We start from the raw sequence: 27595 nt of genomic DNA on the forward strand, positions 1-27595 counted from the left end.
CAGGGCCAGAGTGAAGTTGAACAAGGAGGTGTCTAAATTTTTTATTAGAAATGGGGGCTTGGCCATTAGGCATTTGGAGTTGGAGGAGGATACCCATCTTTTCTTAAGAAGGGATGGGGTTCACCTTACGGATGTGGGGTTGGATTTGTGGGCCCTAGGGATAGAAGATGGGATCCAGCGAGCTCTGAGGTTGGGGGCCTCTCGGGCATGAGGCTTCATGCCCGTTTGTAGTGGAGGGGAAGGGGCTCCGGAGGTTGAGTTTATCAGGTTAAGGATTTGTCAAGGGACAATCCTGCAAGAGAGACAATTCGGCGGAAGGTCGCTTTAAGTGGGCATGCAGCTGTCCCCGAGCCGGAGAACGCGGCGGGGGCCGGTTCAAGGCTGCATGCCAGGTTCGGAAGGGTACGATTCTCAGAGGGCGCCTCCGGACCCCTTACCTCAGTGCTCAGAGTTACTGTTGTGTTTTGAATAAAGAGTTATTTATGTATGATGGAAATGTTGTTCTTAAATATGTTTTGGTTAAAATAAATGGGCTGCTTTGGCCGAAAATTTATCCAAGCCGGGTAGTCCGTGTGGTTTTATTCAAGGATGCATGAAGGGGTTACAGGAAAAGGGGTGGGAATGGTTTGGGGGTTGGACGGAGGCTGGGTAGGTTATACCACTATCATGTGTTTGATAAAGCTTAGTGAATTGAGGCCTTAAGGTGCGTACACACATGCGACTATAGTCGTTTGTAACGATCGTTCCCCGATCTTTACCAACGACGATCGTTACAAAAAACGAACCACCGACTATTAAGTCTAACGACGAACGAGCCAAATCGCTACAAAAGAAAGTTCTGTCTCGGCGGATTTTAACCAACGACGATCGTTTGCAAAAGTAGTACATCGTTGGAAACGATCGTTCGTACCAGGCTGGACATGCGCATTTCACTTTTTCTCCATGGAACTTTACAATTTTATGCGCAGGCGCATTAAGTGCTTTTACGTGGTGTAACGTTCGTTCTAACGATGTGATCGTTACACACTTTTTACAACTAACTTTACTTAGGTCGTTCTTTCGTCAATTAAAAGATCGTTCGTCGTTGACAACGAACGATCGTTGTCGCATGTGTGTACGTAGCATTAGTCTTGTGTCTCCTTTACATCATGCCACAGCTTGGATCAATCAGCACCCCCTAGAGCAGGCCTTGAAGGTCTCCCAAACTAACTTGTGGTTACCATCCTCTCTGTGTATGATAAAGTGCTCCTCAACCTGCTTCAATACTGACTGATCAGATTTCATAAGGCCTAGCCAGAATGGTTTACATTCCCAATAGGTAAAAGGGGTTTTTATCCAAACAAGTTGGGCAGCCCACTGCATTGCACATACCATTAAAGTTGTTTATGTAGGGCTTGGGGGTAAATTTTACAGAGTCAGCGTGTATGCCCAGGCTGTAGGACTCACCTATCCCTACCTGGCACACCACTAACTGACACCTACACTGTCCCTGCCTGGCACACCACTAACTGACACCTACACTGTCCCTGCCTGGCACACCACTGACACCTACACTGTCCCTGCCTGGCACACCACTAACTGACACCTACACTGTTCCTGCCTGGCACACACCACTAACTGACACCTACACTGTCCCTGCCTGGCACACCACTAACTGACACCTACACTGTCCCTGCCAGGCACACAACTAACTGACACCTACACTGTACCTGCCTGGCACACCACTAACTGACACCTACACTGCCCCTGCCTGACACACCACTGACACCTACACTGTCCCTGCCTGACACACCACTAACTGACACCTACACTGCCCCTGCCTGGCACACCACTAACTGACACCTACACTGTTCCTGCCTGGCACACATCACTAACTGACACCTACACTGTCCCTGCCTGGCACACCACTAACTGACACCTACAATGTCCATGCCTGGCACATCACTAACTGAGACCTACACTGCCCCTGCCTGGCACACCACTAACTGACACCTACACTGTCCCTGCCTGGCACACCACTAACTGACACCTACACTGTCCCTTCCTGGCACACCACTGACACCTACACTGTCCCTGCCTGGCACACACCACTAGCTGACACCTACACTATCCCTGCCTGGCACACCACTAACAGACACCTGCACTGTCCCTGCCTGGCACACCACTAACTGACACCTACACTGCCCCTGCCTGACACACCACTGACACCTACACTGTCCCTGCCTGGCACACCACTAACTGACACCTACACTGTCCCTGCCTGGTACACCACTAACTGACACCTACACTGTCCCTGCCTGGTACACCACTAACTGACACCTACACTGTCCCTGCCTGGCACACCACTAACTGACACCTACAATGTCCCTGCCTGGCACATCACTAACTGAGACCTACACTGCCCCTGCCTGGCACACCACTAACTGACACCTACACTGTCCCTGCCTGACACACCACTCACTGACACCTACACTGTCCCTGCCTGGCACACCACTAACTGACACCTACACTGTCCCTGCCTGGAACACCACTAACTGACACCTACACTGTCCCTGCCTGACACACCACTAGCTGGCCCTACAAGGACTTAGGCAAGCAAGGCATACAAGCTGATGTAGAAGGCAGATATACCACCAGGAGCCACTACTGAGGCTAGTAACACAGTTTCGCAGTTCCGCAGTATCACATACACAGTTCAGGAAGTATCCAAGAGTCATGCAAAGCTATTCAACTGCAATAATAGTAATTAGATAAGGGTTGAAAGGCAGTTCCAGCAGACTTGCCTGCAGGGTAGCAACAGATGATATTTTGAAGTAGCCAGAACACAGTTCCTGCAAGTCTGCATACAAGATTATGTGAACAGATAACAGAAGTTCCAGATGATATATGACAAGTGAAGCAAGCCTATATGCACACTGATAACTAGACTGATAAGGAGAGTAGACTTTATACTTATCTTCCAGAGAAAGTGGCATATAGGGAGTATCCAGTAACAGTCCAAGGTCGGTTCAGGCAGCAAGCAAGGAATGTCCAGTAACTTAGCAGAGGTCGGTCCAGGCAGCAGGCAAAGGGTTATCCAGGAATCAAGCAGAGGTCAAACACAACAGAGTAGTCAAATACAATCCGAGGTCAACGTCCAGAATATCAAGCAAATTTCAGAGTGCCCACCCAGCAACTAGCCAAAGCTATGCTTATCACGGGCGATGACTGGGAGCACTCTGCACATTTAAATATCAATCATTCTCCAATCAGTGGTTGGCCACCTTCCGCACAACTAATCACACAGCGAGGCTCGGAGATCAGCTGACACCGCTCCCATCAGCTGAGCAGGTCAGCTGACTATTGTTTACCCTTGCGGAGGGCGTACTGTGAACAATTCTGGAGAAAGCAGATTTGCATATTTCCTATCAAAACAGGAAGTAAGGAAAATCCCTCCAGACGCAAGAGTGTTACTACAAGTCATGAGGTCAGGGCCATAACTAGAGGGGAGCAGCCACTGCGATCGCAGGGGAGCCCAGAGCTGTTTTTGGTTTTACTACTTCCCTTCCTCCAATACAGGGGACTATACTGCAGATCAGGTGTTTGTGGCTACACTTGTTATGGGTGTTATGACCATGATGGCCACCAGGGGCGTTTCTAGGGTCCTTGGAGATCGGTGGCACCTGTGGGCACCAGGCGGGGAGGTACATGCGGCAAAAAATGGGCGTGGCCATGAGGTGAAGGGCGTGGCCATGGGTGGGGCCAAATGTACATGAACTTAGCAGCGGTGTAAGCTACGGATAACGGGCCTGCCCATCGAAATATTGGATGGAGCCCCCTGTCCTTTATTTAGATAATTTACAATCAGTATAGGCATAGATCAAAGATGTATACGCACATACAATTTTGATTGGTCAATCACTGACCCCCAATTTTCCCACCCCCGTGCAGTAAGTGGGCCAACAGACAATGCATTTTATGAACAGAGCTAAAATTGGCTAATCAAAATTGTATGTGTGTACCAGGCTTTACAGCTAATACTGTACATACTGAAAGTATGAAAGTAGCAGGGATCAGCATACAATACAGCTGGTTTACAATCAATAAAGGCACAGAGTAGCACCTTACACTGTACACACTGGAGGTAAATCAGCACACAGTGCAGGCACTAGAGAACAGTGTATACTGTACATACTGTAGGCAGCAGAATTCAGCACACTGCAGCTAGCGTGCCAAAAATATGACGATCACGTTGTGTGGCGTGCTTATCGCGCCGCACCAAAAAATGGGTGGGCCATGGACCAGAATATAGGTGTGGTAACGGATGGAGACAAATTTACATGAACCTAGCAATGGTGGGACATCAGATTAGGACAGTGGAGGCGAACCTTTTGGAGGCCGAGTGCCCAAACTGCAACCCAAAAGTCACTTATCTATCGCAAAGTGGCAACAGCAATTTAAACTAAAATACTGTACAAACGTTTTAACTCATACATGAACATTATGGAAAATCCAAGTTGAAAATAAACTGTGAAGATAAACAATTTCATCCATCCTACTCCTGAAAAATGTATTCAATTTTTTAGAACCTCCCAGTTTTATTTTCTGTTTTAACCACCCTGGCGTTCTGATTAAATCGCCAGGGTGGCTGCGGGAGGGTTTTTTTTAAATAAAAAAAAAACTATTTCATGCAGCCAACTGAAAGTTGGCTGCATGAAAGCCCACTAGAGGGCGCTCCGGAGGCGATCTTCCGATCGCCTCCGGCGCCCATAATAAACAAGGAAGGCCGCAATGAGCGGCCTTCCTTGTTTTGCTTATATCGTCGCCATAGCGACGAGCGGAGTGACGTCATCGACGTCAGCCGACGTCCTGACGTCAGCCGCCTCCGATCCAGCCCTTAGCGCTGGCCGGAACTTTTTGTTCCGGCTGCGCAGGGCTCAGGCGGCTAGGGGGGCCCTCTTTCGCCGCTGCTCGCGGCGAATCGCCGCAGAGCGGCGGCGATCAGGCAGCACACGCGGCTGGCAAAGTGCCGGCTGCGTGTGCTGCACTTTATTTGATAAAAATCGGCCCAGCAGGGCCTGAGCGGCGACCTCCGGCGGTGTTGGACGAGCTGAGCTCGTCCAGACCGCTCAGGTGGTTAAAACGCTAAAAAAGTAGGTTTAATGCTATTGTCTCATATGATAAGGATTCAGCTTTTCCCATAGTCTCGCAGTTAGCAATCATGTGACCCCCAACAAGACATATTCAGCAATCATGAGGCCCCCAACAAATCATGAGGCCCCCAACAAGACAAATTCAGCAATCATGAGGCCTCCAACAAATCATGAGGCCCCCAACAAGACAAATTCAGCAATCATGAGGCCTCCAACAAATCATGAGGCCCCCAACAAGACAAATTCAGCAATCATGAGGCCCCCAACAAATCATGAGGCCCCCAACAAGAAAAATTCAGCAATCATGAGGCCCCCAACAAATCATGAGGCCCCCCAACAAGACAAATTCAGCAATCATGAGGCCCCCAACAAATCATGAGGCCCCCAACAAGACAAATTCAGCAATCATGAGGCCTCCAACAAATCATGAGGCCCCCAACAAGACAAATTCAGCAATCTTGAGGCCCCCAACAAATCATAAGGCTCCCAACAAGACAAATTCAGCAGTCATGAGGCACATAAATAGACAGCATTTCACATAAATAGGCAGAATGCCCCCTTAATATGGTAGCCCCCCAAGTTAGGTAGTGAGTGACAGGGACCCCCAGGTTAGCTAGTGAGTGACAGGCGCCTCCAGTTAGGTAGTGAGTGACAGGGACCCCGATAGTGAGTGACAGGGAGCCCCTTTAGGTAGTGAGTGAGTGCCAGGGAGCCCCTTTAGGCAGTGAGTGAGTGACAGGGAGCCCCTTTAGGGAGTGAGTGAGTGCCAGGGAGCCCCTTTAGGAAGTGAGTGAGTGACAGGGAGCCCCTTTAGGGAGTGAGTGAGTGACAGGGAGCCCCTTTAGGGAGTGAGTGAGTGACAGGGAGCCCCTTTAGGGAGTGAGTGAGTGACAGGGAGCCCCTTTAGGGAGTGAGTGACAGGGAGCCCCTTTAGGGAGTGAGTGTGAGCCAGGGAGCCCCTTTAGGGAGTGAGTGCATGCCAGGGAGCCCCTTTAGGGAGTGAGTGCGTGCCAGGGAGCCCCTTTAGGGAGTGAGTGACAGGGAGCCCCTTTAGGAAGTGAGTGAGTGCCAGGGAGCCCCTTTAGGAAGTGAGTGAGTGCCAGGGAGCCCCTTTAGGGAGTGAGTGAGTGCCAGGGAGCCCCTTTAGGGAGTGAGTGAGTGCCAGGGAGCCCCTTTAGGGAGGGAGTGAGTGACAGGGAGCCCCTTTAGGGAGGGAGTGAGTGACAGGGAGCCCCTTTAGGAAGTGAGTGCCAGGGAGCCCCTTTAGGAAGTGAGTGAGTGCCAGGGAGCCCCTTTAGGAAGTGAGTGCGTGCCAGGGAGCCCCTTTAGGGAGTGAGTGACAGGGAGGCCCTTTAGGGAGTGAGTGAGTGAGTGACAGGTGACAGGGAGGCCCCCCCTCTAGCCGCCGCCGCCACCGCTCCCCCCCTACCTCTCAGCAGACCTCAGGATCAGCGGCGACCCGACCAGATGTACGAGCGGGCGCTGGACGCACCCGCTCTATATGCGGAAGTGATGTCACTTCCGCATATCAGTGCGGGCGCTGGGTCCTAGCGCCCGCACGATTGGTCGCCGGCTCGCCGCCTGATCCTGAGGTCTGAGACTGTCAGTGACGCGGCGGCTGGAGGGAGCCGCTGAGTCTGACAGAGGGGGCGGCCGGGCGGAGATCCGTGGCACCCCAGGACAGATTGGGGGCACGTGCCCCCCCAAAACAGGGCTAGCGATGCCCCTGATGGCCACACTTGTGTTATGACCCTTGTGAGATGAACGCCCCGGCTGTGAAGGGCACCAGGGGAAGGCAAGGGAAGGGGTGGGAATGAGGTGGGAAGGAGGCCCTATTAAATGTTTTGCCGGTGAGAATTGTAGTTACGAGACTGCTTGAGGTCCCAGGTAAACTTTGATGAAGCCCCCATTATACTCTTACTCTATTATCATCCCTCTTTGGTGATTTCCCCAACCAGTAGGCCCATCTGCGTGGCATCATAGAACAAGTGTGTGGCCATCCCACCATGACTCCCATAACAGGGAAGACCGCCCATAACAAGTGTGTGGTCATCCCACCATGACTCCCATAACAGGGAAGACCGCCCATAACAAGTGTGTGGCCATCCCACCATGACTCCCATAACAGGGAAGACCGCCCATAACAAGTGTGGAGAAAACAATATGTACTCTGGAGACGGGCTCTACATAGGAGGGAGAAGAAGTTGATGTCCCGCACATTAAATAGCACGTTTACAAGTATCGTTATAGAAAGTTGTTTTTTAAATCAAAGATTATGAACAAATTGGCTGCAAAAATAAGCCAACGGTACAAGTGGAAGGTTTATAGTCATGAACTACTGTACATGGGTACACAAATCCCCAAAGAGGGATGAGGAGAGAGTGTAAATATAATGGGGGCTCCATCAAAGTTTACCTGGGACCTCGTGACTTGTAGTTAGTTACGCCCCTACATCTGGATGGATTTTCCACACTTCCTGTTCTGACAGGAAGTTGGCAGGTAGAGACACAAACAACATTATAATTCCTTAACCCCCTTCCACACTATCTAAAAGTTTAGAAAACAATTTAAAAAAAACCTTTTACATAAAACATATTTTTTTCCTAGATTTGAACCATAAGTATAGGTCCTGCATTGTCACTGAGCTCCTTTATCCTTCTCCGGCCCTCCACCCATGAAACAGCCATCCATACAGACCAGTCCAGGAGGACACAGGATGTCACCAAGAGGAGGACCTGAGGGTCACAATGGCCTCAATTCACTAAGATTATCTCCTGTCTTTAATAACTCTTCTAGAGTTGTTACCATAGTGATAAGGCATGTAGTATTCAGGAAACATTTTACCTCAGGCAAACCTAAAGTTAACTCTTCTGTCTTTAAAGGGATACTGTAGGGGGGGGGGGTCGGGGGTAAATGAGTTGAAGTTACCCGGGGCTTCTAATGGTCCCCCGCAGACATCCTGTGCCCGCGCAGCCACTCACCGATTCTCCGGCCCCGCCTCCAGTTCACTTCTGGAATTTCTGACTTTAAAGTCAGAAAACCACTCCGCCTGCATTGCCGTGTCCTCGCTCCCGCTGATGGCACCAGGAGCATACTGCGCAGACCAAAGACCATACTGGACTTGTGCAATACACTCCTGGTGACATCAGCGGGAGCGAGGACACGGCAATGCAGGCGCAGTGGTTTTCTGACTTTAAAGTCAGAAATTCCAGAAGTGGACTGGAGGCGGGGCCGGAGCATCGGTGAGTGGCTGCGCGGGCACAGGATGTCTGCGGGGGACCATTAGAAGCCCCAGGTAACTTCAACTCATTTTCCCCCGACCCCCTACAGTATCCCTTTAAGTTAACTCTTTAATCCTTAAAATAACTCCAGAGTTACAGACAGGCTGTTCATTAACTGCATGTGAAAATAACTACAGAGGAGGTAAATTAACTACAGAGGAGGTAAATTAACTACAGAGGAGGTAAATTAACTACAGAAGAGGTAAATTAACTAGGAGGTAACGTAAGGAATGAAGATATAAGATAACTCTCTTACTGTGTGGAGGTAAGTTTTCTCTTGCCTTATTATCTCCAGCATGATCTTAGTGAATTGAGGCCTTTGCCTGGTGTGGTTACTCTCTGATGATTGCTAGAATGTTACGTGTAATGAGCAAACCTGGGACAGCTCAGTGATAATAATGATGATGCTGATTGAGATGTTGGTCCTTCGGGTATTGCAGACAGATACAGTCCTGGGGGAAGCTGTGCTGCTCCTCATTGCCTATTAACCACTTGCCAACGGCTACACGCCAGTAGGCGTGGCCGCGGCGGCAGCCCCAGGACCGCCAAACGCCGATTGGTGGAAAGTCCTGGGGCTTGCATTTGCAGGAGATCGCGCGCAGGATGCGCGCGCATCTCCTGCTTGGTGGGCGGAGTGGAGCTCCGCCTTCAGTCTCCGAGCGGCAATCGCCGCTCTGGAGACTAACGGCGAAACCGCCGCTTAATTGTATTGTACAGCGCTGCGATCTGCAGCAGCGCTGTACTGGGGACAGCCGTGTGACACGGCTGTCCCCCTGGAGGACGAGAGAGCGATCGGCTCTCATAGGCTGAAGCCTATGACAGCCGATCGCCGTAATTGGCCGGCTGTGGGGAGGGAGGGAGCGAGGGAGGGAAGGGATTTAAAGGAAGAGGGGTTTTTTTTCAAAAAGCGGCAACATAAATATTTATTAAAAAAAAAATAAACATGGGGGGAGCGATCAGACCCCACCAACAGAGAGCTCTGTTGGTGGGGAGAAAAGGGGGGGGGGAAATCACTCGTGTGCTATGTTGTGCGGCCCTGCAGCTTGGCCTTAAAGCTGCAGTGGCCTTTTAAACTAAAAATTGCCTGGTCACTAGGGGGGTTTAGCCCTGCAGTCCTCAAGAGGTTAATACGTGGCTCCTGCTCACAGTGCTGGGGGGACAGAGAGTGATACACACACAGGTGAGGATACAGAGAATATCTCCACTAAGAACTCTGTCTAGTTTTCCCAGTTATGCTGTTGACTGAGCATCAGGGAGACACAGAATTCAGTAGAAATAGTTTGTATCTTGTCTGATTTGTCTTTGAAGAGGTAGGAATAAGACCCACTGATGCCAAGTAACTGTCACTTACCAACAGGTACTTCACCGGTAAGCAGGAAAAAAGCTGCGATACAAAAATGTGCACAGAAATTGCAAAATCAATGAGGAAAAATGCAGGGAAAACGCCTAAAAAAAAAAAAAAAAAATCACAAAAAACAGATTTGTGCATGCAGAAAACCTTATGGACACTGAACAGGTGCTGGCTCAGGATTCATCACAGCTTGGTCTCCTGTGTCAAGTGTGGTGTCTTTAAGCAGGACACTACCCAGCCACGGGTACATCGGAAAAGGGTGCCAGGGAATTTGGGCGCCGGGTGAAGCAGACACTGCCTCTATCTGGCCAGCAGACGCCAGTCAGCCAATCAGGTGTACTTTCATACACCCTTTGCCTGCTGTACCAAATCTAGCAGGAATTACATAAATTAGCATTCAGGTGGGAGGCTTCGGTTGGACGCAATCGTGAATTGCGTCGTTTACAGGGACGCCCCGTGTAGTAGGCACATCTCCCACACGGTCCCCTCCCTAACCACTCACCTGTCAACCGCATTCTAAAAGCTGCAAAAAAAAAATTTAAAATCACAAACACTGGTCCACATGACAGCCCAGGGGCCCCAGGTCTCTCTCACTCGCTGGGGCCCCCAAACCACCATGCGACACCTAGAGGGAAGTGTGGGCAAGCCCTTGACATCTCACCTCCGGGGAACTCACCCCACCACCTCTAAACTGAATGCCAACTGCAACAAACACAATTGCTGACTTCCAGCTAGAGCAATATCCTGCCTCTATCTGGCCAGCAGACGCCAGTCAGCCAATCAGGTGTACTGTCATACACCCTTTGCCTGCTGTACCAAATCTAGCAGGAATTACATAAATTAGCATTCAGGTGGGAGGCTTTGGTTGGACGCAATCGTGAATTGCATCGTTTACAGGGACGCCCCGTGTAGGCACATCTCCCACACAGTCCCCTCCCTAACCACTCACCTGTCAACCGCATTCTAGAAGCTGCAAAAAAAATAAATTTAAAATCACAAACACTGGTCCACATGACAGCCCAGGGGCCCCAGGTCTCTCTCACTCGCTGGGGCCAGGGATGGTCGTAGTCAACCAACTTCGCTACGCTGGAACTACACGTAGTTTTACGCAATTACGCTTCGCTAACCTACGGCGTCAAAATCAAATATTTGCTTCGTATGCATTTCGTAGACTACGCGTTAAAATACGCAATTACGCGTAGTGTATAGCGTAGTACATGCGGACGCTTATGCCATTATGCATAAAAATGTACGCATGAATTCCTCTGCAAATGTTTGTAATAGTAACTCTTCTATGCGTACATTCCCCTTTCCAATGCGTAATTTTGTATGCATACAATCGTACGCGGAAAAATAGACGCGAATAACGCATTCGTAGTTTACTTCGCAATACACATGAGAACTACGCGTAGGGGCGTAAACTACGCGTAACAGTACTTCGCTACGCGTAAAATCGTAAGCGTAGTTTTGAGACTTCGCCTACAAACTGCGATGCGTAGATGCGAACTACGATCCGTAAATTTGCACTGGCGTAGTTTCTGCTCACCCCTGGCTGGGGCCCCCAAACCACCATGCGACACCTAGAGGGAAGTGTGGGCAAGCCCTGGACCTCTCACCTCCAGGGAACTCACCCCCAGTGCCTCTAAACTGAATGCCAACTGCAACAAACACAATTGCTAGCTTCCAGCTAGAGCAATATCCTGCCTCTATCTGGCCAGCAGACGCCAGTCAGCCAATCAGGTGTACTGTCATACACCCTTTGCCTGCTGTACCATACCTAGCAGGAATTACATAAATTAGCATTCAGGTGGGAGGCTTCGGTTGGACACAATCGTGAATTGCATCGTTTACAGGGACGCCCCGTGTAGGCACATCTCCCACACGGTCCCCTCCCTAACCACTCACCTGTCAACCGCATTCTAGAAGCTGCAAAAAAAAAAAATGTAAAATCACAAACACTGGTCCACATGACAGCCCAGGGGCCCCAGGTCTCTCTCACTCGCTGGGGCCCCCAAACCACCATGCGACACCTAGAGGGAAGTGTGGGCAAGCCCTGAACCTCTCACCTCCAGGGAACTCACCCCACCACCTCTAAACTGAATGCCAACTGCAACAAACACAATTGTTAGTGAGAGAGACCTGGGGCCCCTGGGCTGTCATGTGGACCAGTGTTTGTGATTTTAAATTCTTTTTTTTTTGCAGCTTCTAGAATGCGGTTGACAGGTGAGTGGTTAGGGAGGGGACCGTGTGGGAGATGTGCCTACACGGGGCGTCCCTGTAAACGATGCAATTCACGATTGCGTCCAACCAAAGCCTCCCACCTGAATGCTAATTTATGTAATTCCTGCTAGGTATGGTACAGCAAGCAAAGGGTGTATGACAGTACACCTGATTGGCTGACTGGCGTCTGCTGGCCAGATAGAGGCAGGATATTGCTCTAGCTGGAAGTTAGCAATTGTGTTTGTTGCAGTTGGCATTCAGTTTAGAGGTGGTGGGGTGAGTTCCCTGGAGGTGACACTAGCAATTGTGTGTGTTGCAGTTGGCATTCAGTTTAGAGGTGGTGGGGTGAGTTCCCTGGAGGTGAGAGGTCCAGGGCTTGCCCACACTTCCCTCTAGGGGTCGCATGGTGGTTTGGGGGCCCCAGCGAGTGAGAGAGACCTGGGGCCCCTGGGCTGTCATGTGAACCAGTGTTTGTGATTTTAATTTTTTTTTTTTTTGCAGCTTCTAGGATGCGGTTGACAGGTGAGTGGTTAGGGAGGGGACTGTGTGGGAGATGTGCCTACACGGGGCATCCCTGTAAACGATGCAATTCACGATTGCGTCCAACCAAAGCCTCCCACCTGAATGCTAATTTATGTAATTTCTGCTAGATTTGGTACAGCAGGCAAAGGGTGTATGACAGTACACCTGATTGGCTGACTGGCGTCTGCTGGCCAGATAGAGACAGGATATTGCTCTAGCTGGAAGTTAGCAATTGTGTTTGTTGCAGCTCCCTACTGAATTGGAAGAGTGGTGGCAGTGTATTTACCCGATTTCCAGCGCGAAATCAATATTTTTAGTTTTCAGATTGTATGTACAATCAGGATTGTACATGTATGGGCACCTCCAACCAATCTTAACCGTTTACTATGCACACAGTGAATTTGCCTCCAGCAGTCCATGAGACCTGCACGGCAACAGTGGCCTAGAATACGGGATTGGTGAATGTTTGTCCCATTACATATTGTCGGCAGCTGCGCGACCAATCTTTATTGTCAGTCTGTTCACCGTACTTCCTGCGTATGCTAACGGGAGCAGATTAGACGGGATTGGCACGCTCTGTCACATTAACCTTTCTCCTTCTGACGATCCAGCAACCGGTCTCGTTGTCCGTCTGCACCCGTACTTCCTGCGTAGGCTAACGGGAGCAGATCTTGACAGGATCGCGGGGCTGGATTGTCACACTAGTGCATGGAGTTTGTTGGTCAGCTGGCTAGGTACGATGGTGTTAAATGCTGAGCTGTAGTCAACAAAGAGCATCCTAACATAGGAGTTGGGCTTTTCCAGGTGTGAGAGGACAGCATGGAGAGCTACACAGATGGCATCCTCAGTCGATCTATTTGTTCAGTAAGCAAACTGGTGTTGATCTAAATTTGCTGGGATGGAGGCCTTGATGTGTGTGGCTACCAGTCGTTCAAAGCACTTGGCGATGACAGGGGTTAGAGCAACTGGTCGGTAATCATTAAGACAGGTTATCCTAGGATTTTTTGGAACTGGCACAATGGTTGTAGATTTAAGGCATGAGGGGACTACACCCAAGAACAGAGAGGTTGAATATTTGTGTAAAAACTTTCGCTTGTTGACCAGCACAGGCCTGGAGCACACGTCCTTGCGCACCATCAGGACCTGCAGCTTTCCTGGTGTTGATATTTGTTAGTGCTTGCTGCACTTTATGTATATGAAGGATTAACCTCCTTGCCGGTTATCCCGAGCTCCGCTCGGGGTAACCTGCGTAGGAGGATTTCTCAGGCCCCGCTGGGCCGATTTTCACAAATTTTTTTTCATACACGCAGCTAGCACTTTGCTAGCTGCGTGTGGTACGTGATCGCCGCCGCTACCCGCCGATTCGCCGCTACCCGCCGATTCGCCGCTACCCGCCCCCCCAGACCCCTGCGCAGCCTGGCCAATCAGGGCCAGGCAGCGCTGAGGGGTGGATCGGGATTCCCTCTGACGTCCCGACGTCGATGACGGCGGTGACGTCATCCCGCCCCGTCGCCATGGCGACCGGGGAAGCCCAGCAGGAAATCCCGTTCTGAATGGGATTTCCTGCTTAATCTGATCGCCGGAGGTGATAGTAGTGGGTGGGGGGATGCCACTGCTCAGCGACTATCATGTAGCGAGCCCTGGGCTCGCTACCAGGGTTGCTCATCCGGATCCCGGGTACCCGGGTTAACCCGGGTATCCGACCATTTTTACGGTATCCAGATCGGATCCGGATACCTGGGCCACTATCCGGATAGCTCTATCCGGATATCTGGCCGCATAATCCGGATACCCGCGGATACCCGCGGATATCCGTTCTACTATCCGGATCCGGATAGTGTAACTAAAGGGAATGATGTCATTCAGCCAATCAGAGGGCTCCCAGCAGAAGCCCTAGCAACCAAGCAACCAATCACAGAGGGGAACCTTGGCCAGTCCCTCCTGTATATAAGGAGGGGGGCCATGATGAAAAAATCGTCCTTGCTGTGACTGCCACTGAGATAGTTTGTCCAGTGTGTTTGGCTGAAACAAGTGCGTTATCCCAGTGATAAATCCAGCGTTTTTGAACACCAACACCTGCTGTATATAACACTGTTGTCTATTGTAGTGTAGCTAGTAGTGTTTTATATTGTTGTAGTTAGTTAGTGTGTCAGTCTGTGCTGTCTGTGTGAGCTGTGACAGTCTCTGCTGCTGCAGCTTGCAGGCAGCAGCTCTGCTATCTGTGTCTTAAGGCTCATACACACAACAGACTATAGTCTTTGGAAAATGAAAGATCACAGACCAATCTTACCACCCTTCATGTAGTATGAGAGCCATACTCTACACAGTCTTTTCTATGGAGCTGAACTCCACATCAGAAAAAAATCTTTGCAAGATGCTGCACACACAGATGCTGTACAGACACAAAAGATCAGTATCTGCAAAAGATCTGTTCCTGCCAAAAATCCATTCCTGCAAATTGCAATGATAGTCTATGAGATCTGCAGATCATCATACACACATGATTTAACTGACATTCATCTGCAGATCAAGCAATCATCCGCAGATCTGAAAATCCATCCTGGTGGATCTGATCTGCAGATGAATGTCAGTTAAATCATGTGTGTATGATGATCTGCGGATCTCATAGACTATCATTGCCATTTGCAGGAATGGATTTTTGGCAGGAACAGATCTTTTGCAGATACTGATCTTTTGTGTCTGTACAGCATCTGTGTGTGCAGCATCTTGCAAAGATTTTTTTCTGATGTGGAGTTCAGCTCCATAGAAAAGACTGTGTAGAGTATGGCTCTCACACTACATGGAAGGGGGTAAGATTGGTCTGGGATCTTTCATTTTCCAAAGACTATAGTCTGATGTGTGTATGTGGCCTAAGTGTGCTGGTGTTTGTGCACATAGGCCAGTGCTGGTGCTGCCTTAGCTACACAGTTGGAGGATTACTGTGTAGTGTGTAATTGTATATTGTGTAGTTCAGTACTGCAGTCAGTGCTAGTTGTGTTAGACTAGTACTGTCTGTGTGTGAGTGACTACTGAATTTCTGCTGTGTCTTCTTGATCTTGAGTGTCAGTGTGACAGACCGTCCGTTAGTGTGCACACTGTGTTCTACTGTGCTCTGTCTGTATTTATCACCCCCCCAATTTCAATAAAGTACCCCACATCCATCATACGTGCAGTATGTCTGCTGGCACTGGCAGCCGGGGGAAGGCCATCAAAGGCAAAAAGAGAGGGAATATTGCTGGCACCGTCACCACCAGCAGTTCTGCCACACTGCCCATTCAGCTGGTAGCCACTAGCCGTGGACGCACTGGGCGCCAAGCTGATAGGGGGAGTCACGCTGCAGCGGCGCAGCAGAGCGTAGCATCAATTTTTCAGTAGGGTAGGCGGCGCAAATTGGAGGAGAAAGACGCCGAGCCTGTGATGCAGCTAATGTTGGATGAGCAGGGCACCAGCAGCTCTGCAACAGAGAGCTCCACCCCCACCACCATTCTCCTGTTCGCAGGAGCAGCAGCAGCCGCCCAGCAGCAGTGCATGGGGACTCGTCGTCGGTCATGTCGACCCCAGCAGGCAGCCTACCCTCAAGTGCTGCTGAGTTGTTGAGTCCAGACCCCACGAGCACAATCAGGCCTGTTACCACAGAGGTTGAGGGGGATATTCTTTCCCAAATGGGATTTATGGCTGAGTCACAGATGGTGACGGTGGTTGTTGGGGAGGGGTCCTACTCCTTGCCCGATGTGTCAGACTCAGCAGAAGAGGAGTTGGGGTCCACAACATCCCATCAGTTGTTTGAGGAGGGGGAGTCTGGCGATGATTATGATGATGAGGTGAAGGACAGAGACTACCACCAACCACAGGAGGGGCATGTTAGCTCCTCTGAGTCTGAGGAGGAGGATACGTCGGTGGGTCTGACACGGAGGATCATGATCTCTGAAATTGGCAGGAGCAGCAGTGAGCAACAGCCTGCTGCTTTATCTTCTGCCGCTACCACCAGCCGCACCACTCAACCCCAGGCCCCAACCCCCGCAGCAACAAAAGTAACAGCAGCAGGGCGTAAGGGGAAATTTTTATCTCCCATCTGGAATTATTTTAATCTGCCGTCACTGGACAGCAAGTTTGTCACCTGTAAGGGGTGCCTGGTGAAGTTGAGCAGAGGTAGCACCCCCGCCACCTATGGCACCTCCAGCTTAATAAAACACCTGGCTGGTAAACATCACAAGGAGCATGAGGAGTTCTTGAGGCTGAAGGAAGCTGGCACTGTCAGTGTTCCACCCCAAACCACCACCGGAACCCCCTTTTCCACTCCTACCGACACTGAGGCCTGTTCAGGCAGCCAGTCCTCAGTGGTCTCCTCTGCTCCCTTCTCGGCTTCCCGTGCAAGCCAGAAGCGACACCAGACCCTGCTGACCGAGGCGTTTGCTATCAGGGCTCAGCCTCCCAGCAGCCGTCGGATCCGCCTGCTTAACGGCCTGCTTACACGGGCCATGGCCTCCCAGCTCCTCCCGTACTCCTTTGTGCAGGAGGGGAGCGACATGCGTGCACTCCTGCAGTGCGCAGCGCCGGATTGGCCTGTCCCCAGCCGGCACTATTTCTCATGAACGGCCATGCCAGCTCTACACCACTTCGCAAAGGCCAATGTGGAACGTGGGCTTGATCAATCGGTGGGTGAGCGGGTCCATGTGACTATGGACTCGTGGAGCAACCGGTTCGGGACAGGCCGCTATTTGTCCTTCACCGCACACTGGGTCAGTTTGGTGGAAGTGGGTGAGGAGGGGACAGCAGCATCATCAAGCCAGTGGGTGGTGCCACCCCGCACTAGGGTCAGGGGAAGTGCAGCAAGTTCCTCTGCTCCGGTTCCACCCTCCGGCACACCCTCCGCCACCAAACGCCCCCGCCTCAGCAGCAGCAGTGTGAAGGCCCGCCACTGCCAAGCGCTGCTGGAGATGGTCAGCCTGGGCAAGCAAAGCCTGACCGCAGAGCACGTCCTGGACAAACTCAAGGAGCAGGAGAGGCGTTGGCTGACCCCCAGAGGCCTCAGAGTCAGAGAGGTGGTGTCCGATAATGGGGCCAACCTTGTTGCTGCCATCCGCTGGGGAGACCTCACCCACATCCCCTGTCTGGCCCACGTCCTGAACCTGGTGGTTCAGAAATTTTTGAGCACCTACCAGGGGATGGAGCCACTTTTAAAAGCTGCTCGCAAAACTGTGGGCTATTTCCGCTGCTCGGGCGGTGCCTCATCGGCCCTGGAAGAACCTGCCACGGCACCGTCTGATTATTGACGTTCCAACACGGTGGAATTCCACCCTGGCCATGTTGGAACGTCTGGTTGAGCAGAGGCAGGCTGTCAACCACTACTTGGCCAAAGCCACCGCCGATGCCAACACCATGTACAGGAGCAGCACCAGCAGCCACCTCCCGGAGATGATACGGATTGCTGAATGGAGAAAAATGCAGCTGGTGTGCATGGTCCTGGCACTCTTCCTGGAGGCCACCGACTTGGTCAGCCGGGACCGGGCGTCAGTTTGTCAGTGGGTGACCATGGTGTGCATGCTGCACAAGGCCCTGGATGGTCTGATTCAAGTGGGAGAGAGAGACTTGATCCAGCAGAAGCAGCAGACACCTGCACAGTCCACCTCTGTGCAGCAGGAGGAGGAGGAGGTTGAGGACGAGGAGTTGGAGGTCCCTGACCATGAGGATCAGGAGGCACTGCCGAGTGCAGCTGCAGTGGTGCGGGGGTGGAGAGAGCAGGGGGAGTTTGAGGAAGAAGAGGAGGACAGCACTTATGAAGATAATGTGCCAGCAGATATGGCAGCCCTCTTCCCCATGGCAGCACACATGTTGCAGTGCCTGCTCAGGGACCCAAGGGTCAAAGAGATGCGTGGTCGGGAGGACATGTGGATCACCCTGATGCTGGACCCACGGTTGAAGAGGAGGAGGAGACCCTGAGCGCCAAATGAGGGAGTTGCAGCGGTCCCTGGTTTGGCGCTTGGAGGAAGCCTTCCCCCAGACCCCCCCCCCCCCACTGTAACAGTCCAGCCAGAACAGCAGCAGGTGCGTGCGTCCATCAGCAGCAGGCGCCCATCAAACCTGCTGTCTCTCACAAAGGAGCTGTACGCCACGCCGGTACAGCTGCTGAGTGGGGAGGTGCATGCAGCTTCTTCGTGAAGGGTGGCTTCAAAACGTCAAATGATCGATTAATAGCAGAAACAAAATTTATAAATTGGTTCAAAGCTGTGCAGAATGGTTTGAATAAGGACAACAACTTTCTATATTGGTATGAGATTGATGATCTTTTAACTGTCTAAGCCATTCTAGCTGAACTTGTGAACTAAGAATTTACGATACCTCTGGGTCAATCCTAATACCAGGTCTGTGAGCAATGGAGTAAACAATGATCCTTATCTTACCTCATTTAGATGGTCTGTTTGAATTAAGGCATCTTAATGACATGTATTTATGCTTGAAAAAAATATCTGTTTTCCCTTTTGATGTTGCATGTATAAAGCTGTCTGTACCACCAGCTTGCAAACTAACAGGATGTAAACCTGACGAAGGCTGCAAGGCCGAAAGCTTGTTTATTCTTATTCATTTGTAGTTAGCCAATAAATGGTATCATCCTGATTTAAAACTTCTTGATGTTAATTGACAGCTTTTTTTTTTTTTTTTTTTTTTTTTTTTCATTTTATGTCCACCAAATAATTAATTAGTATTTCCCTTTAAAAAAAACATGATGCAACATGCATCATTTACCCTAAAAACCATTTTAAAGCTATTTAAAGGGCACTTCCGGGTTTTCTATCCGGATACTCGAATAGATCGGGTACCCGCGGGTAATTTGGTCGGATATCCGGATCGGATCCGGGCGGGTAATAAAAAGCACTACCCGAGCAAATGATTTAAAAAAAAAAAAGGAAAAAAAAAAAGTGCTGCGCTGCCCCCTTGCCCCGGGAATTGGACCGGCAAGGGGGTTAAAGGCTGTGAGTCTGTAGTGGGCCCAAAGTTGACTGGAGGCTGATTGTTGTCTTTTTCAAATCTAGCAAAGAAGTTAAGTTCAGTGGTGCTCATCTGGACTCTCAAATTCGAATGTACCCAAAAATTCGGGTAGATTTCCATGGTTGCCGAAGCCCGAAGGTTTTGTCGAATGCGAAAGTTCCTGAATTGGCACACTCGAATTCGGCCGGATGACGCAGAGATCACGTGTTCGGCTTCGGTGACGTCATTGGGCCAATCAGAAGTCCTCCAGCCGAGGCCCTAGCAATGAATCAGAGGGGAGCCTGGCCCTCCCCTATATATAAGTGTCCTTACCTCTCCCTCTAGATTGTAAGCCTTTGGGCAGGGTCCTCCTCCTTTTGTGTCCTACCTGATCATGCACCTCCATTACTGTGAACCCATGCTATGCATCTGAGTGAACCTAACTTGCCTAATCTCCATGCTCCCATCCAGTGACTGACTAAGCATTACCTTGTACTCATACTGTGCTGCATGATCTGGTTTTCTATTATTCCTGTATTGTCATATTGCTGTATGTCACCCCTAAATATTGTCTGTAACCTAAATTAATGTACAGCGCTGCGTAATATGTTGGCGCTTTATAAATACAATAAATAATAATAATAATATAAGGCGGCGGCCATCTTGCGGAGCCCCATCCTTGCTTGTGGCTGAATGTACTGAGAGTATCTCCAGTGCTGCTGCGTGTCTCTGAGCAAGTGCTTCTTGTGCTAAACCTAGCGTTTTGCTTCCTAACAGTGCAGTTTCTAGGCTAAAATGCACCCAGGGCGAGGGTGTAAAAATTGCGCCCCCCCCCCCCGAGCAAGGTATGGGTGCCCGCAGTATAGGTTAGCCAAGTCTAGTTGCACTTAGTATAGGTCCCCCCAGTATAGGTAGCCAAGAATAGGTACCCCAGTATAGGTAGCCAGGCATAGGTGAGCCAGTATAGTTGCCCCCGCTATAGGTTAGCCAGGTAGGTGCCTCCAGTATAGGTAGCCAGTATAGTTGCCCCCAGTATAGGTTAGATAGGCAGGCGCCCCCGGTATACGTTAGATAGGTAGGTGCTCCAGTACAGGTTAGCTAGGTGGGTGCCTCTAATATAAGTAGTCAGAATAGTTGCCCCCAGCATAGGTTAGATAGGTAGGTGCCCCCAGTATAGGTTATTTAGGTAGGTGCCTGCAATATAGGTAGCCAGTATAGTTGCCACCTGTATAGGCTAGCTAGGGAGGTGCCCCCAATACAGGTTAGATAAGTGCCCCCAGTATAGGTTAGATAGGTAGCTGCCCCCCCAGTATAGGTTAGATAGGTAGCTGCCCCCCAGTATAGGTTAGATAGGTAGGTGTCTCTCAGTATAGGTTAGATTAGGTAGGTGCCCCCTAGTATAGGCTAGATTAGACAGGTGCCCCCCAGAATAGGTTAGATTAGGTAGCTGCCCCCCAGTATAGGTTAGATAAGGTAGCTGCCCCCCCAGTATAGGTTAGGTAGGTGCCCCCCAGTATAGGTTAGATAGGTAGCTGCCCCCCAGTATAGGTTAGATTAGGTAGGTGTCCCCCAGTGTAGGTTAGATAGGTAGCTGCCCCCCCAGTGTTGGTTATATTAGGTAGCTGCCCCCCAGTGTAGGTTAGATAGGTAGCTGCCCCCCAGCGTAGGTTAGATTAGGTAGCTGCCCCCAGTATAGGTTAGATAGGTAGCTGCCCCCCAGTGTAGGTTAGATTAGGTAGGTGCCCCCCAGTGTAGGTTAGATAGGTAGGTGCCCCCCAGCGTAGGTTAGATTAGGTAGGTGTCCCCCAGTGTAGGTTAGATTAGGTAGGTGCCCCCCAGTGTAGGTTAGATAGGTAGGTGCCCCCAGCGTAGGTTAGATTAGCAGCTGCCCCCCAGCGTAGGTTAGATTAGGTAGGTGCCCCCAGAATAGGTTAGATAGGTAGCTGCCCCCAATAATGGAGGGGGGAGCCGCAGGGAGGGCAGCCCGACCTCTCCCTCCCTCTCCTCTCCCGGGCGCCCTCCGTGCTCCCCCCTCAGATGCAGAGTCCGTGAGCAACAGGGAAGCGCTGTTTACAACTCACCGGCTGCCTGGCTCCAAGCGCTGCTCTCTCGCCGCTGGTCTCCCCTCTCTCTCTCTCTCTGTATACGTACTGATACACGCTGCTTCCGGCTACAGGAAGCAGCGTGTATCAGTACGTATACAGAGAGAGAGAGGAGACCAGCGGCGAGAGAGCAGCGCTTGGAGCCAGGCAGCCGGTGAGTTGTAAACAGCGCTTCCCTGCTGCTCACGGACTCTGCATCTGAGGGGGGAGCACGGAGGGCGCCCGGGAGAGGAGAGGGAGGGAGAGGTCGGGCTGCCCTCCCCGCGGCTCCGGCTCCCCCCTCCATTATAGCGCCCCCCTCCCAACAGCGCCCCGGGCGGCGGCACGCTCCGCACGGGGCAAGAAACGGGGCTGCTTCCTAAACACCTACTGAACACATTTATTGTACTCTTTTATAGATAGATAGTAATTTGATTGTATTTAGTCAGCTAGTGTATAGTGTATACTGTGCTAGGCTAGTGTTAGTCTGTGTGCAGGCTTGGCCTGCTAGCCTAGGGCAGCCTTAACCTACTACTAGCTTAGGTAGGTTATGGATTATTTATAGATAGTTGTATTAGTTGTATTAGTTTAGTTAATTTGTACTGCTGTATTCTGTTAGTTTATTAGCTTTACTACTGTGTTAGTCAGTGTTGCCAACCGTCAGTAAATTTACGGATTGTCCATTAATAAACATTTAAATTTTGGTGCCCATGATTTCCGTAAGTACTTCTGCGGTGTCCATAAAAATCAAGCAGATCCTTGCACTTGCCAGGGGAGGGTGCAGAGAGTTAATTCTGCCACTCGGCTCATTGTGGCAGCCAGTAGCAGGCATACATCCCCTCCCCTTTTTCCCCGGCCAGCTCCACCCCTGCCTCAATCAGTCAGCAATAGAGATGGGAAGTTCGGATCTTTTCAATGATCCGGATGATTCGAATCGGATCATTGAAGAGATCCGGATCTTTGATCCGAATCTCGGATCATTTTACTACCAAGCATTCCGGGGTGAAATGAATAGCAGGACAGGTCTTTCCCTGCTGTGGACAGGAGAAGGGGAGGTGGGTGGACAGACAGAGAAGGGGAGGGGTATGGACAGAGGGCAGGGAGTGGACAGAGAAGGGAGGAGGGACGAGCAGAGAGCAGAAATGTTTGTTTGCACACAATACCCACATGCTGCAATCATTATGCTTTACATATATTTCACCTATATGTTCATCTGTGTACTTTGAAAGCAAACGTCGCAGTGAAAGAAAGCATTCCCCAAATTCCCAGAAGTGAAGTGCAGCTGTTTAGTGCCGAGTGCAGGAGGATCATATTGCACAGCAATCACAGTGCCTGCAAAGTTACTGAGCTGTGCTGAGCCAAAAGTTTCCAATGTGATCACTGTGCACATCTACGGAACAGACAGCCTATAATGGGCAGTGCATTGCAGCCAGTATGTGTGCTCTACACATATCTGGCAGTGGCACCCATGTCCCCTCTCTCTCATCTACCTGTGGCTGCAAGGCTGCCTCCCCTCCAACTCAGCGATCCATCTCAGCTCTGCTTCAACTCTGCTTCCAGGACCCCGCTGCCCGCTGAGAGGGGGCGTGTCGCTCCTTGCCCCGCCCCTTTTTCGATCCGAATCACTCATTTTGATGATTCGGATGATTCGACTCACAAAATAGATTCGGATCAAAGATCCGAATCGTTCATGATCCGGACAACACTAGTCAGCAATCTAGCCCGGGTAAGGAATGTGTGCATGGCGCAGATTATTTCAATGAGACTGATGACTGCGAGTCAGGGCCTCACTCAGTCTTCTCTGACAGTGGTGCTGGCAGGGGATGGCAGCGAGCAGCCTGAAGACTCCAGGAGCCACTGAGCGGCCCAAGGCCTCCAGGAGCCAGAGAGCAGCCTGAGGACTCCAGGAGCCAGCGAGCGGCCCGAGGACTCCAGGAGCCAGCGAGCGGCCCGAGGACTCCAGGAGCCAGCGAGCGGCCCGAGGACTCCAGGAGCCAGCGAGCGGCCCGAGGACTCCAGGAGCCAGCGAGCAGCCAGAGGACTCCAGGAGCCAGCGAGCGGCCCGAGGACTCCAGGAGCCAGCGAGCAGCCTGAGTACTCCAGGAGCCAGCGAGCAGGGACCAGGGAGACGGAGATCTGTGATCATCACAAGAGGAGCGGTGAGGAGAAGCTGGCTTGTGAAAAAAAAAAAGTTTAACTGTTTCTGCTGCTCCAGGGGCCAGAGGAGGGCAGGAAGCATTGATGTCTGCTCTGGTCTAAGTATATGGACACTGTAAGGCATTCCATTAAGGGATCACACACACACAGCCTGTGCAGGCTTTATTACGTCACTGTGCTCTATGCTAATCATCACTTGTGCAGGGAAAGGAATTCTTGCAGTAACAGGACGTATGAGAGGGATCTGAAGTTAAATGTGATGCAATATGAGCTGTGTAGCTTATACATTATCAGGGGCGCCGCGAGGCATAAAGCGAGCCAAGCGGCCGCTTGGGGCCTCAAGATCTTAGGGGCCTCGGGCTCGGCGGCTCCGTGACGTCGGCGTGACGTCACTTTTTTCCCTACCCGCAGCCCTGCGGGGCTGGCAGAGCAGAGCAGGGCTACGGGAAGATGGCCGCCGCCGAAGCCCTGCTCTGGAGACTATTTATGCCTCCAGTACAGGGCTCCGGGTGGCCATCTTCCCGTAGCCCTGCTCCTGATTCAATCAGCGCGCTGAGCGCGGGAGATTGGAGGAGGGAGGGAGCTCCGTGGGAACTGCGCGCCTGAGTGAGGAGCCGGCCAGCCAGAAGAGGAGACGGGGAGAGAAGACTTCTGCCAGTGCCAGGTGAGTAAATGCTCTGAAAATGTGCCCATAATTGCGTTTGATATCTGCTGAACTGTTTAGTAATTGTGTTTGATTTCTGCTGAACTGTTTAGTAATTGTGTTTGATTTCTGCTGAACTGTTTAGTAATTGTGTTTGATTTCTGCTGAACTGTTTAGTAATTGTGTTTGATTTCTGCTGAAATGTGGCCCTAATTGTGTTTGATTTCTGCTGAACTGTTCCCTAATTGTGTTTGATTTCTGCTGAACTGTTCCCTAATTGTGTTTGATTTCTGCTGAAATGTGGCCCTAATTGTGTTTGATTTCTGCTGAAATGTGGCCCTAATTGTGTTTGATTTCTGCTGAACTGTTCCCTAATTGTGTTTGATTTCTGCTGAAAATGTGCCATAATTGCGTTTGATTTCTGCTGAAAATGTGGCCCTAATAGCGTTTGATTTCTGCTGAAAATGTGCCATAATTGCGTTTGATTTCTGCTGAAAATGTGCCATAATTGCGTTTGATTTCTGCTGAAAATGTGCCATAATTGCGTTTGATTTCTGCTGAAAATGTGCCATAATTGCGTTTGATTTCTGCTGAAAATGTGCCATAATTGCGTTTGATTTCTGCTGAAAATGTGCCATAATTGCGTTTGATTTCTGCTGAAAATGTGCCATAATTGTGTTTGATTTCTGCTGAAAATGTGCCATAATTGCGTTTGATTTCTGCTGAAAATGTGCCATAATTGCGTTTGATTTCTGCTGAAAATGTGCCATAATTGCGTTTGATTTCTGCTGAAAATGTGCCATAATTGCGTTTGATTTCTGCTGAAAATGTGCCATAATTGCGTTTGATTTCTGCTGAAAATGTGCCATAATTGCGTTTGATTTCTGCTGAAAATGTGGCCCAGATTTCTGCTGAAAATGTGGCCCAAATTGCGTTTGATTTCTGCTGAAATGTGGCCCAAATTCTGTTTGTTTTCTGTTGAAATGTTGCACAAATTGCGTTTTTATTTTCTGGTGTCTGGGGTAACTGTTGCTGCATTTATTATTTAATGGTCATAGTTGGCTATATTTGCTGTGCTACGGTTAAGCTCCGCTCATACAATGGCATGGCCAAATCCATTTTCCGGCGCGGCGCGCTGCGCGCGCCTCAATCACCCCCACATCCATTTTCCCCGCAAACAGCCCCGCCCCAATCCGCCCTCCAGCTCCACCCACATGACATGGCCACGCCCACTTATGCGGGATGGCCACACCCATTTTTCGCCGCGGCGCGCTTCGCGCGCCGCAGGATAGGGCCTCTTCCTACAGTCCGCTTGGGGCCACAAAAACCTTAGCTGCACCCCTGTACATTATAAGAGCCACAGTCACAGCAGACGTGTTGTGCCAAAACCAGTGACCAGCAGCTCTTGTGACTTGCCCTGTCTGTCATCAGAATCTCCACACATCCCTGATATGAGGCATAAAGCTGCTGGGCTGTAAATGGCTTATGGATATTCAGGCAAGAAATACAGATCTATCACAGCAGCAGGGAAGGGGGGACATCTCCCCCTTCCTTACCTCACCCTAGGGCTCCCCCTCCTTCGCTCTCCCCACCAGAACTAGGTCTTGTGTGGTGGCTGGCAGCGGGCGGAACTTACCTCCATCTCGTTCTAAGCGCCGGAAGTTCTGGTGCCGCTGCTCTGGTCTGGACCAGACTAGCATAAACACAAGGAGAAAAGAGTACCCCCCCCCCCATATAAGCAGCACCAGACTAATAATATTCAAACAGTATAAATTGGGCTGCTTCTCCGGGCGTCTCTCCTCCCTCCTCTGGCCGTTGGATGTTCTTTCGGTATTTTATTGCATAAGGCTCATACACACATCAGACCATAGTCTTTTGAAAATGAAAGATCACAGACCAATTTTACCCCCTTCCATGTAGTATGAGAGCCATACCTTCACAGTCTATTCTATGGAGCTGAACTCCCCATCAGGAAAAAATCTTTGCAAGATGCTGCACACAAAGATACTGTACAGACACAACAGATCAGTATCTGCAAAAGATCTGTTCCTGCCAAAGATCCATTCCTGCAAAATGCATTCATAGTCTATGAGATCTGCAGATCATCATACACACCTTGTTTAACTGACATTCATCTGCAGATCTGAAAATCCATCCTGGTGGATCTGATTTGCAGATGAATGTCTGTTAAACAAGGTGTGTATGATGATCTGCAGATCTCATAGACTATGAATGCAATTTGGAGGAACAGATCTTTAGCAGGAACAGATCTTTTGCAGATACTGATCTCTTGCATGTGTACAGCATCTGTGTGTGCAGCATCTTGCAAAGATTTCTGTCTGATGGGGAGTTCAGCTCCATAGAATAGACTGTGAAGGTATGGCTCTCATACTACATGGAAGGGGTAAAATTGGTCTGTGATCTTTCATTTTCCAAAGACTATGGTCTGATGTGTGTATGCCCCTTAAGTTCCGCTGATTTCAATTCACTACTTTTGCGCACTTTATTCATTATCTTTCACAGGTATTATCAAAATCATTATGCACTTTTTCTATGGATTTCTACTATGCACTTTGTTTAATTATTGATTGTCCGTGCACACCTTATCTAAAGCATCTAATCCTGAAGGTGGGTACACACGTCAGATAAAAGTCTTTGGAAAATGAAAGATCACAGACCAATTTTACCCCCTTTCATGTAGTATGAGAGCCATACTCTACACAGTCTATTCTATGGAGCTGAACTCCCCATCAGACAGAAATCTTTGCAAGATGCTGCACACAAAGATGCTGTACACATGCAACAGATCAGTATCTGCAAAAGATCAATCCCTGCAAAAGATCCATTCCTGCAAAATGCATTCATAGTCTATGACATCTGCAGATCCCATACACACCTTGTTTAATGGACATTCATCTGCAGATCAGACAATTATCTGCCGATCTGAAGATCCAACCTGGTGGATCTGATCTACAGATAATTGTCCGTTAAACAAGGTGTGTATGAGATCTGCAGATATCATAGACTATGAATGCGTTTTGCAGGAGTGGATCTTTTGCAGGAACAGATCTTTTGCAGATACTTATCTGTTGCATGTGTACAGCATCTTTGTGAGCAGCATCTTGCAAAGATTTTTATCTGATGGGGAGTTCAGCTCCATAGAATAGACTGTGTAGAGTATGGCTCTCATACTACATGAAAGGGGGTACAATTGGTCTGTGATCTTTCATTTTCCAAATTAT

The sequence above is a fragment of the Hyperolius riggenbachi genome, chromosome 2 (genome assembly GCF_040937935.1).
Source record: "Hyperolius riggenbachi isolate aHypRig1 chromosome 2, aHypRig1.pri, whole genome shotgun sequence".
NCBI classification, from domain to species: Eukaryota; Metazoa; Chordata; class Amphibia; order Anura; family Hyperoliidae; genus Hyperolius; species Hyperolius riggenbachi.